Below are 12,675 nucleotides of genomic sequence, written 5' to 3' on the forward strand. Positions count from 1 at the left end.
TACTCTTCGTTGCGGTGTGCAGGCTTCTCATTGTGGTGGCTTCTCTTGTGGAGCACGGACTCTAGGTGTGCAGACTTAAGTAGTTGTGGCATGTGAGCTCAGTAGTTGTGGCGCATGTACTTAGTTGCTCTGTGGCATGTGGGATCTTCCCAGACCAGGGCTTGAACCCGTGTCCTCTGCATTGGCAGCCGGATTCTTAACCATTGTGCCACCAGGGAAGCCCCTCTACTAAATATTTTTTAAAAATGGCAGCTGGTAGCAACTACACCAACACTTTGTTTTGATGTAGTTGGAAGTGGGTTATTTGAATCAGTTGCCAAACATTTATTTTCTTTCTGAAATTTAAACTCAGATTGTGATGGCAACAGAACATTTGTATGATCTGAAGATTGGGACAACTAAATTTTTGGACCCAATTGCCTTCTTATGTTAATCTAAACAAAACATCCTTTTTTGCTTCTGCATTGGCAGAGCCCAGTACAATGTCTGCAAAAATGCTGTTAATAATCACCAACAATGAGAATTTCTATAGAGAATTAACTAGCCTTTCCAATCGGGTTCCTTTACGGTTGTTCCAAATACGTTCCACTGCTCCCTGCTTTCCGCCTTGTATGGTCAGGCTATTCGTTTTCTTGCTCTCTGTCTGTCCTGCCCGAAGCAGTGCTTACTTCACCTATACCTACTCACATGACTGACCTCACATCTTTGCCCCAGGCCCCAGCTAATGATTGTTCTAGCTTTAGATCAGAACATCTCCACTATGATAGCTTATCAAAGGGGTGGCGAGGGGCATTCCCCTCTGCTGGTTTCCCTGGTAACTAATGAGCCAACTTGAAATCAATTCCCCTTATAACTGATAGCTTCCCACACCCCCACCCCCTACCAACTTTCCAGAATCATTTTCACTGGAATCCATCTTGGCTGAGCAATGCATGCGCCACCAGGAAGGACCCTGAGTCAGAATGATTGGCCAGAGACAACCCGGAAACCAACCCCATTACCATAAAACCCGAGACTGCGACCCGCATGGCCCCTCCTGGGTTTCCTGACCCTACTGCTCTCTGCTCAGGTGCCCCTTCCCCATAAAGTCTCTTGTTTTGTCAGCACGTGTGTCTCCTTGGACAATTCATTTCCGAGTGTTAGACAAGAGCCCACTCTCGGGCCCTGGAAGGAGTCCCTCTTCCTGCAACACCTCACCATCTTTAAATCTTGACTCTTGCAATATCATTCTAACTGATCCTCTATCATGAATCACTTTCTTCTAAAATTCATCCTTAGATCTACCAGAGTTACTGTAAAATAAATTTGATCATGTCCCTCTCTGGCTTAAAATCTTCAGTTGTAAATTCCAGAAGGATGAAAGATCTAAAACTCAGTTTCCAGAAACATGGCAAATTGAGCTGATGTAGACCCCACTCCTAACTTACCTCATTTCCACAAACACATACAACCATTAAAGACAATATAACAAAAAAGTACTGATGTTTAAAATGCATAAATGGGTACAAAAGCTCCAGGTTTCAAAGTGAGTGGGAAACTTATAACTTGAGATCTCACTATACCGTGAAGTCAGGAATTGATCTGGATACAGGCCCTGAAGATTAGGGTGAGATTTTAACACTCATGCAAGGGCAGGAGATATAGTCTTGGGCCCACATGAGGAAACAAGCTGGAACTAGACCCTTAAATAGACTAAGGTCCTGCATGAGCTGTTCTTTCATTAAAAGGGGCCCTAAAATTCTCTCCCTGCTTTCCCAAGAAGGCAACAATAAAGGGTACCCTGCCCAGGGTCCTGGGAGGAAAAACACCTCCCATGAACTATTGAAATTCCAAAGCTACACCATGCAGGGGTGTGGAGCTGGAATTTACAATACCTCCATTGTGTGGGAATTTCCACACTAAACTTTTAGTATGAAAATTGTCTCAGACTGGTTAAATCTCCAGTTGCCTAGAAGAAAAAATACAAACTACTCTCCAGGGATATTTTCTTAGTCAAAAATGCAAGTGACATGCTTAGAAACAGAATCTTAAAGAAATGAACTCACAAACAAAAATTATAAACCACAGGAGGAAATGACTCATCACAGACATGGATATCCTCATGACATAGCAGCTGGAATCCAGAAGAGAGAGAGAGAGCTATAGAGCACCCAAGATGGAAGCCACAGACTTTTTATAACCTAACTGTCGTGGTGGCGTCCATCCCTTTGGTCCTCTTCTGTTTAGTAAAAGCAAATCAATAAATTCAGCCCACATTCAAGGGGAGGGGATTATACGGGGGAATGAATACTAGGAGAAGGGGATCACTGGGGGCTATTTTAGAGGTCTAGTGGATTCTCCATGAATATGCGTTCAATGAATGAACAAGGTAGGAAATAGAGAAAAGGGAGTGAAATTGGGAGAAATTTTTGTAAGATGGGTTATGTATTCAGTGTTGGCATATACTGTTTTGGTCCCAGTATGTGATTATGACAGAGGCTGTGAGTTTACCAAACCCATTTCCTTTTTCCTTGGGCACACATGGCTGCATGTCCAGCCTTGCTTGCAATTACATGAGGCCAAGTGCTTGAATTTGGCCAATATAAAGTGGGTGTAAATGTGTTCCCTCCTCCCCTACATGCCAGGCAGATGCAGAGGACCCAGTGGGCACGGTAAACCCACTCAGTAGAAGAGCCTGAGTCCCTGACGGACTATGCAAAGCAGATGTGCCCCAAACTCCCAACTAACCCATACCTTGGTGAGTGGGGAAAGCAAACTGTGTTAATCCACTGAGATTTGGGGGTTATTTGCTACAATAGATGAGATGATATTGTAAAAATAGAGTAGCTAAGACAATGTGGCATTGAACTAGAGATAGAAAGTACACCAAGCGAATGGAATAGAGAAGCCAGAAACAAACCCATGCATGTAGTGTGATGGAGCTGGCACTGCAGATCAGAGAGGAAATGATCTCCTAGTCAGTGAACGGTGATTAACCATATTTAAGAAATTGAAAATGAATTCCTGCCACCATGCACAAAAGCAATCTCACGATGACCTAAATGTTAGCACAGCTATTGTTTGTTAGGGACCACAATGATCTGTGTGCCCATCTACTTTTCCAAGTCTTCCTTGCAATTAGATTGGCCATATAATTATTTCTGGCCAATGGAACATGAGCAGAAGTAATATGTCACTCCTAACAAGATGGTTGAGTATTTGGTGGGCATCCCCAACAATTGTTCTCCCCATCAATTAGATGGATGATAGTGACCTCAAAGCGACAAGATGGAGAAACCCCAATATGAGAGCAGCCTGGGTCCCTGAGTCACACTTGGAGCAGATATGCCTTGGAGAGCTACCCAATCAGGATCTTTCACACTGGGCTTCGGGTGAGCAATACATAAACTTTTATTGTGGTAAATGCCTAAAATATTGGGGCTTATTTGTTATTACAGTGGAGCATCGGATACCCTGACAAACACAAATATGAGAGGCAAAACTTTAAAGCTTTTAGGAGAAAATACAAATTATGACGTCAGAGTAAGGAAGAATTTCTCAAACAAGACACAAAAATCATAAACTGTAAATGAAAAAGCCAGATAATTGGAGCACATTAAAATTAAGAAATTTTATTCAACCACAGTTATAGAGTGAGAAACAAGCCCACCTTGGATCGAGATCTGTAACACATGTGACTAAGAGATGATTCCCAGAGTAAAAAGATCTAGTGTGAATCAATAAGAAAAAAGCAAATATCCCAGCAGAAAAATGGGCCAAAGAAATAAACAGGAATTTCACAGAAGAGAAAATATGAATGGCCCATAAACAAATAAAAAACATGGTTATCCTGATTTGTATGAGGGAAAAATGAAAAACACAGTTATAATACTGTATTATACCTATCACATTGGCAAAAATCAAGTAACTGGACAATACTAAGTGTCAGAGGCAATAAGAACTCATACAATCCTTTTGGGAAAAAAAATTGGTATTTCCTGGTAAAATTGAAAATATGCACATTCTGGAACCCAACAGTACCAGGCCTAAGTATATACATGTACAAGAAAGTTCAAAATAGTACTGTTTATTACAGCAAAAACTAGAGACAACCCTTGTCCATTCACAGTAAAGTTAATAAATACATTGTGGTATATTCAATGGAACAGCATATAGTAGCGAAAATGAATAAGGTATAGCTATGAATGAATTTCAAAAACATATTAAAAAAATAAAGTCACATTACAAAACATATATTTCATTTATTTAAAGTACAAAAACCAGGCAAAAATAAACAATATATTGTTTAGAGATACCTACCTAGAGTGAGACTATAAAAAGCACACATATGTTTACATATGTGTTTACACGCCAAAGAGGGAAAGCAGAGGATGTACTTGGGATGAAGCACATAGCTTCAGAGTGCTGGGAATGCTCTGTTCTTAAGCTGCGTGGTGTTAGCTTTTAAGCATTTTTTAATTTTCTTTTTTTTATTGTGGTAAAATACACATAACATAGAATTAGCTGTCTTAACCATTTTTAATTGTACAGTTCAGTGCTATTAAACACATTCACCTTGTTGTGCAACCACCACTGCCATCCATTTCTATAACTCTTTAGGTTTTTAAAATATTTTAAATTAAAATGCACATATATATTATACTCGCTCTTTTGCATACTGACACAGTTCTCATTTTTAAAAGGCAAAAAAAATCATTGTAGAACTATATTTATTGTTCTGAAACTACATCCATTGTATATTCTAAAGATAAAATGGAATGATGTGGTGGTATGTATATACATACAATAAAATGTCATCCAGACATAAAAAAGAATGAAATTCTGATATGCACTATAACTTGGGCAGACCTTAAAAATATTATGCTGAGTGAAATAAACCAGACACAAAAGGACAAATATTGTATAATAACTGCACTTATATAAAATATCTAGAATAGGCAAATGTATAGAGACAGAAAGCAGATAAGCATTTACAAGGGACTGAGGGGGAGAAGAAAATGTGGAGAGATTGCTTAATGGGTACAGAGTTTCTATTTGGGGTTAGGAAAGGGTTTTGTAAACAGATAGTGGTAATGGTTGCGCAGCATTGTGAATGTAATTGATGACACTGAATCAAACAAGTAAGAATAGTTAAAATGGAAATATTATACTATACAGTATTGCTGCTGGGTATTGAATTCTGTTTTAACAGGCGATTTCTTTGCCACTTTAAAAATGGCGCTCCACTGATAGCTGTCTTATTTATGTTGAGACCTTAGGTATCAGCTTTTTTCTTGTTAATTTTCCCTCTGTAGTCTCTAAAGTCTTTCTTGCTATCTTCGGTTTTTAGACCATAGTTTGTGTAGCTCGTTACTGTTTCCTGTGTATTTACTTTGCTTAGGGGATGCTGAGTTACTTGAATCTGTGGATTGATGTCTTTCATCAATTTGGACCATGCTTGTGATTTTCACTTCTAATATCAATTGCTTTCTACATTCTCTCTACTCCCTTTTTAATCACATCCCACTTTTCTTTTAAATCTGTCCTGAATTTTCTGATGTTGTTCACCCTGTGCTTTTGTTGAGACATTTGCTCTCTTTTTTTAGCTTTATTTTTAAATTAAAATTTTTTTCCAGCTTTATTGAGGTGTAATTGACAAATAGAAATTATTTACATTTAGGATGTACAACATAATGATTTAATATATGTATACATTGTGAATTAGTGCTGCAATCAAGTTAATTAACACATTCATCACCCCACACAGTTACCATTTGTGTGTGTGTGTTGAGAACACTTAAGATCTACTCTATTAGCAAATTTCAAGTATACAATACAGTATCATTAACTGTAGTCACCATGCTGTACATTAGATCACAACAGAACACATTCAGCTTATAACTAAAACATCTCCTCATTCTCCATCCCAACCCCTCCCCAGCCCCTGGCAACCACCATTTTACTCTGTGGTTCTATGAGCTCAACTTTGTTAGATTCCACATGTAAGTGAGATCATACAGTATTTTTTTTCTGTGTCTGGCTTATTTTGCGTAGTATAATGTCCTTCAAGTTCATCCATGTTGTTGCACATGTCAGGGTTTCCTTCTTTTCTATGGCTGAATAATATTCCTTCATATCACATTTCACATGTCAAAGAACATTTGGGTTGTTTTCATATCTTGCCTATTTAGAATAATGCTACAATGAACATGGAAGTGCAGATATCTCTTTGGGATCGTGATTTCATTTCCTTTGAATGTATATTCAGAAGTGGGATTGCTGGATCACATGGTAGTTCTAATTTTAATTTTTTGAGGTGCTTCCATTACTGTTTTGCATAATGGCTGAACCAATTTACATTCTCATCAGTAGTGCACAAGGGTTCCCTTTTCTTTACACCTTCACCAGCAGTTGTTATTTCTTATCTTTTTGATAATAGCTACCCTAAACAGTCTGAGGTGATATCTCATTGCAGTTTTGATTTAAATTTACCCAATGATTAGCAATGCTAAACACCTTTGCATATACCAGTTGGCCACTTGTATGTCTTCTTTGGAAAAATGTCTACTTAGACCCTTTGTCCATTTTAAAGTCAGGTTATTTGGTTTTTTGCTATTGAGTTGCATGAATTCCTTATATATTTTGAATATTAACGCCTTATCAGATATATATGGTTTGCAAATATTTTCTCCCATTTCATAGGTTGCCTTTTTCATTTTGTTGGTAGTTTCCTTGGCTGTACAGAGCTTTTCAGTTTGATATAGTCCCTGTTCTTTATTTTATTTTATTTTATATTTTTTTGGCCATGCCGCAAAGCTTATGGGATTTTAGTTCCCCAACCAGGGACTGAACCCGCGCCCCCTGCATTGGAAGTGTGGAGTCTTAACCACTGGACTGCCAGGGAAGTCCCTCTTTTGAAATTCATAATCATTTTTGAACATTTTCCTTTTGATCTTGGACCTGCAAATTATGTAGCCAGGCCTAAGAACAGTGCCCACTGAAAGAGAACTTGGATGCCTGTTTCAGGTGACCCAGTCCTGCTCAGAGCACAGATACCTGATTTCTAGCAGAGTTAGTAACCGTGTTACAAAATCATTCACTTCCCCTTCATTTAAATGACTTCTATCTACTGAATATTTATCAGGTTGGTTTTACCCACGTTACCAATAGTTCCTTAATCCTCCCCCAAAACAATTACATTTTCAAAACAACATGCTAAATTAGTCTCTCATTGTCCCAGCGGGAGACAGGGGATGATTGCAAAGCACACCAGCCCTGGAGTGAGAGTATTAGGGTTTGAGGTCGGAGCAGTGTGGTTTGACTGACTCCCCTAAATTGTTCTGCTTTTCACAACTTTTCCCCTCTTTTTACTTCTGAAACCACAGCTTCTCTAAAACACAGGCATTTCTCCCAGTGGTTCTCACGGCAATAACATGAGAGTATTGTTTCTAGGAAGGAGCAGAGGACATTTGTCCAGTAAGAGTGAATAGAGAGCCAGGACTATGTTAGGGCCTCAGAGTGTGGTAGCACTTGTGATCTTTCTTGTGGTGTATGCTTGTGCTATTTCAAATTCTAGGGGAGCACAAAATGCATTTTTCATAACTTTGAGTTTATCTACCGCAGCTCTTTGCACATAGCTCTCAATAAATATTTTTTGAATGAGATAAAAAGCAGCTAATAGACCAAACTAGCTCTAAAAAGAGCCACTGCTTCTTGAACACCTAGCGTGTGCCATGCGCTGGGCCTGGCCTCTTGTGTGCATTACTCCAGTCAACGACCTGACAATCGCCCCCTGAAAGCCACACCGTTACTTTACAGATGTTGGCATGGACAGGTGACTGGTAGATAGCGACTGTTTATGAGAACCACATGTGTTTCCGAACAATTCTTTATTTAATACTTAAAAAATTTAAGCTTGGAATGTCTCCATTCCTACAAAGTATAACATAAAACTGGTTACTTATTTTGAAACTAACGCAGAGCTTATAAGAATTGTGAGTTTTTCTGTGCACTTATTTACTTAAAAGAATATTTTGCATTTTGACATTTCCTGACTTAATCAGAGATTAATGATCTTAAGAAGCAGAAAATTGCTGAGGTGCCTGTAAAAATTCTGAGAAACTAGGGTAGAGATGCTAGACACATTAGGGAAGAGATTAAATGTATCACATGACTAAATGAAACACAGTGAGGATGAAGAAAGAGAAGAATGACTGGGAAGGCAAAGAAGACAGAAGTGCTATAGGAGTCGACAAAGACAGGTCCTGGATGTGACTAATAAAACAGCTGTAATCATTGTGGGTCAGCATATTAGAATATTCATTATAGATCTGAGAACCACAATAAGAAATTGACACCCAGGAGTGAAGACCACCAAATGCATAGGTATTGATAACTATTTCACAGAATCTGCTAAGTAAGCTGCAGGGCAGTAACAGTATAAATGAGAAAATTCAGGATTGAGATGAAATAACCTGCTCAAATTCACACAGCTGGTGAGCAGCAGAAATGAGCTTCAAGCCAAGGACTGTCCAAGTCCAGGGCCATGTGCTCACCATTCAGCACTCAGCAGCGGTGGCCTTTCTGATCAAAGGCCTGGGGGAGAACAGGACTCCAAGGGACAGAGGCTGTAATTCACAACACCCGACTCTAAATAAGGGTAGTAGTGGCAAATGTCCTGCACTTGTGTCTCACAACCACTGTCACTAGAATTGCCTTTCACAAAGAAGAAATATAAGAGTGTGTGTTTGTGTGTGCTAGTGTGTTAGGTGGGACTTTAGCTTTAAAGTAACTCTGCATAGCCTGTGACTTGAGCAATGACACATGAGCTAATAAAATGTCCTTTGCCACCCAACTATTCCTACTCCCACTGTTGTCTACTTTGTGCCCAGTCACTGAGTGTAAGTTTGTTTCTGAGGACTCACACCAGAGTCCGTCCGTAACAGGTCAGAAAATCAAAGCGACATCCTAGGGTAAGGTTTTAGGGAACACCATTGATCCTGGAGGCTAGGAGCTCATTTGGGAAGCCAACTGGTTCGCCAGTCTTACCATTACTACCCTGATTTCATTCTTCTGTCCCAACCTTCCTTCTGGGAATCAGGGCTATCCAAACTGAGCAGTCTTTTATAGATCCCAGAGCAAACAGTCCCTGCTGAGGCCCAACCCTGGCTGCCCGTGCCACCCCTGCCATCTGTGCAGCCTCACCGACCTCCAGCCTCTTCCCGCCATTACCTCCTGCCCTTTCCTGCCTGCTCAGATCTTAGCAATCCGACTCCCACTAAATCTTCAGTTCTGGACACTATGTCCCATTATTATAGCATGGATTGAGTCTTCCGAACAGTGAAGAGAGAGAAGTGATGTAGTCAAAATGAAACAAAAATTAAAACCAACCCATCAGCCAACCAGCCAAAACAAAACCCCAACATTTTTATTCATACCTTGGGCTATCCTAACACCAAAGGCAAGCCTTCTATCAATATAGAATAACCTCTCCCACTTCTCTTTATATCCTTGCCTGGCTTGATTTTTCTTCAAAGGACTTGCTAAAACACCTGACATGTTGTATACTTATTTGTAGTTTATTGTTTTCCCCGACCCTCTGCAGAGCGTAAGTTCTAAGGGAGCAGGGACTTTTATCTCTAACACCTGTAACAGTGCCCAACGCTGGGTACAAGGTGAAGGCTTAAAACATTTATTGTGATTGGAAAAGCACCTGTTGCACCCCTTTCTGCTGTTTATTTTCAAGGCCACCCCTGAGGTTCACTTTAACCTCATTTAACTCATAAAGTGGGAGAAGATGTATCCGTGTGCCGGACCCAGGCTGACTCTGCGGTCCGTACTATTCTCCACTCTTCCCATCCTCCAACACGTACAGTAGGTGACCATCCTGTTCACATTACTTTTCACAGTTTCATATTCCCACATTAGTTTCACATTATTTGACTGTCGGCTGAAGAAAATTGCACAACCAGAAAGTTGTGAGTTAAGTTTTATTTGGGACCTTACTGAGGACAATAGCCTGGAAGAGAGCCTCTCAGATAGATCTGAGGAACTGCTCCGAAGAGGTAAGAGAGGAGCTGGGACGGAACCGAGCAGAACCCTGTGCCCCTCCCCCGACAAGTACAAAGGCCCTCCATGTCCCCTGCCTCTTGTTTGTAGAAAACTGAAGCCTCCCAGGCCTCCCTGAGTCCCAAAGGAGCAGGCTCAGGCAGCTAATGATTAGGACAATAGAGTCCCAGACGCAGTGTCTGAGGCACACTCCTGAACTGTTTTACAGATACTGAAACTGCCGCCACAGGGAAAAAACGAACTGCATGATGACCAGACTGCAGCCATGACATAAGCGGCTCCATTGTGAGCAGTACTGAGTCCATGGGTAGCACAAGTCCAAAAACTGGCCTTAAGAGAATGGGATAGGGCTTCCCTGGTGGCGCAGTGGTTAAGAATCCGCCTGCCAGTGCAGGGGACACGGGTTCGAGCCCTGGTCCGGGAAGATTGCACATGCCGCGGAGCAACTAAGCCCGTGCACCACAGCTACTGAGTCCGTGAGCCACAACTATTGAGCCCACGTGCCACAACTACTGAAGCCCGCACGCCTAGAGCCCGTGCCCCGCAACAAGAGAAGCCACCACAGTGAGAAGTCCGCGCACCGCAACGAAGAGTAGCCCCCGCTCGCCGCAACTAGAGAAAGCCCGCGCACAGCAACGAGGACCCAACTCAGCCAGAAAATTAATTAACTAAAAAAAAGAGTATGGGATTAACACTCGTAATAATCTCTTTGTGAGCATCAAAATAATTGTAGCTTGTTCTGCCTGTATTTGTAAGCAAGCAGGCAACTAAAACTGTCAGCAAAGAGATGCTTCAACTCCATTTCTATATCTCACTCTAAGACCTCCACGCTCCTTCTCAGCATGAAGCAGTTACAGAAGATGGACCTTCATCCCTAATCCCAGAGAAATGGAATGATAGCTGATGGGGGGGATTTGTAAGCAGCTCTTTGCAGGAAACTGCTCTCAGAAGGAAGCCCCTTTTCTCGTCACTTCAGCAAAGCTACATTGTAACTAGCCTCAAACCAGGCGCCCCCCCACCCCGTGCTCTGCTCATCTCTGGCCCAAGCACACTTTTCAAATCTTAGGATCACACAATACCTTGCCTAACCTGTTGGTTCTTTCCGTAGATCAAAGAAGTAGAAATGAAGAATAAGTAATTAACAGATCTCTTCCCTAGCTTCCCCTTCAGTAATATCACGAACAGACTGTGTGAAGAAGATAACATCTAAAGAAACATCATGAGGAGTCGACAAGCCCACACGCAGTGGTAAATGGCTAGGAGTTTAATCCCCCGTCTCACTGATTAACTGAGATTACTTCCCCCTTCCCATTTAAAAACTTTCATGGCTCAGCAGAATCTTCGGAGTTGGTTTTTGGGGGACATGAGTCTGCCTTCTCCTCAGATTGTTGGCTTTCTGATTAAAAGCAACTTTCCTTTCTACCAACATTTGTCCCTCAGGTATTGATTTTTGAGTGGTGAGCAGCTGGACCTGAGTTCGGTTACAAGGATATATAGGAGTTTTTGCTGGGAAAAAAATCAAAAGATTACTGAAAAAAAAAAATTACTGCTAATCACAAATAACAGGTGTTAATGATTAACATCTGTTAATCAAGTTAATGATTTTAGTGCTTTATGTATGGGAAGATGCAAGAGTGTGGATTCATTGATATTATTCCTTAGATATGTGTCTTATCTGGGCCAGTATCCAGGGCATAGAATGCTTCCTGTTGTTCTCCATCCTGAATTCCCACCAGGGCGCATCGTGGAGGGGTGAGGGCAGCTGCAGTGGCTGAAGGCTTGATGGCAGTAACATTCCTTGGTTAGTGGAATGGCAGGCAACATTCACTTTCCACATGACCTAGCACTTAGTTGGGCTTTGAGTTATTGGAACATAAGGACAATCTAATTATGACATAAGAAAGAAACAAGAAGAATTATAACTAATATTTCTTGAGAGCTTATTCTGCTAAGTCCTATGAGCTCATTAGCTAGTTTAACCCATACAACAAAACCATGCAGTAGGTACTACTGTTACCCCCTTTTTATAGTTCAGGAAACTGAGGATGAGAGAAGTTAAGTCATGTACCTAAGGTCACATGGTATATAAGTAACAGAATCCAGATCTGTTGACACCAAAGTCTGGGGTCCTAAGGAAAAAAGAGAGAAGGGAAGTGGGATGGGGACTGTACTTGTGGTTTGCTGAATCATCATAGTTGTATCTAAGAAACTTCAAGTTCTTGAAAGATGACTTTTAAAAAACGATCCTTTCAATGTGAAAAGCAACGAGTTTGGGGCTGGAGAGTTTCTGAGCTTCAACAAGGAAATTAATATTAATTTCTGCAGTTAAAACAAAGTGCTTTAACTTCCTAAGTGTATAGTCATAACATACAACCGTTACTGAACAAACCCATCGCCACCAGCTGTGTCACTAGCACAGGCTTCCTAGGAATACTTATCACTCCCTTTTCCTGGGCATAATAAAAAGAGCGCAAAGCCCAAACAGAGCGGCTCTGTTGCTCTGGCTACAGCTCTTTTTTCTTTTGATGGTGCAATCGAGTTATAACTGAAAGCGTCCGCAGATGCAAGTCAAATTCCTTAACTAATCAATTGTGTTCTCATCCCTAGGAGTAAAGGAAATAACTGAAC

This window comes from Grampus griseus (genome assembly GCF_964374135.1).
Source record: "Grampus griseus genome assembly, chromosome: 13".
In the NCBI taxonomy this organism is placed as follows: Eukaryota; Metazoa; Chordata; class Mammalia; order Artiodactyla; family Delphinidae; genus Grampus; species Grampus griseus.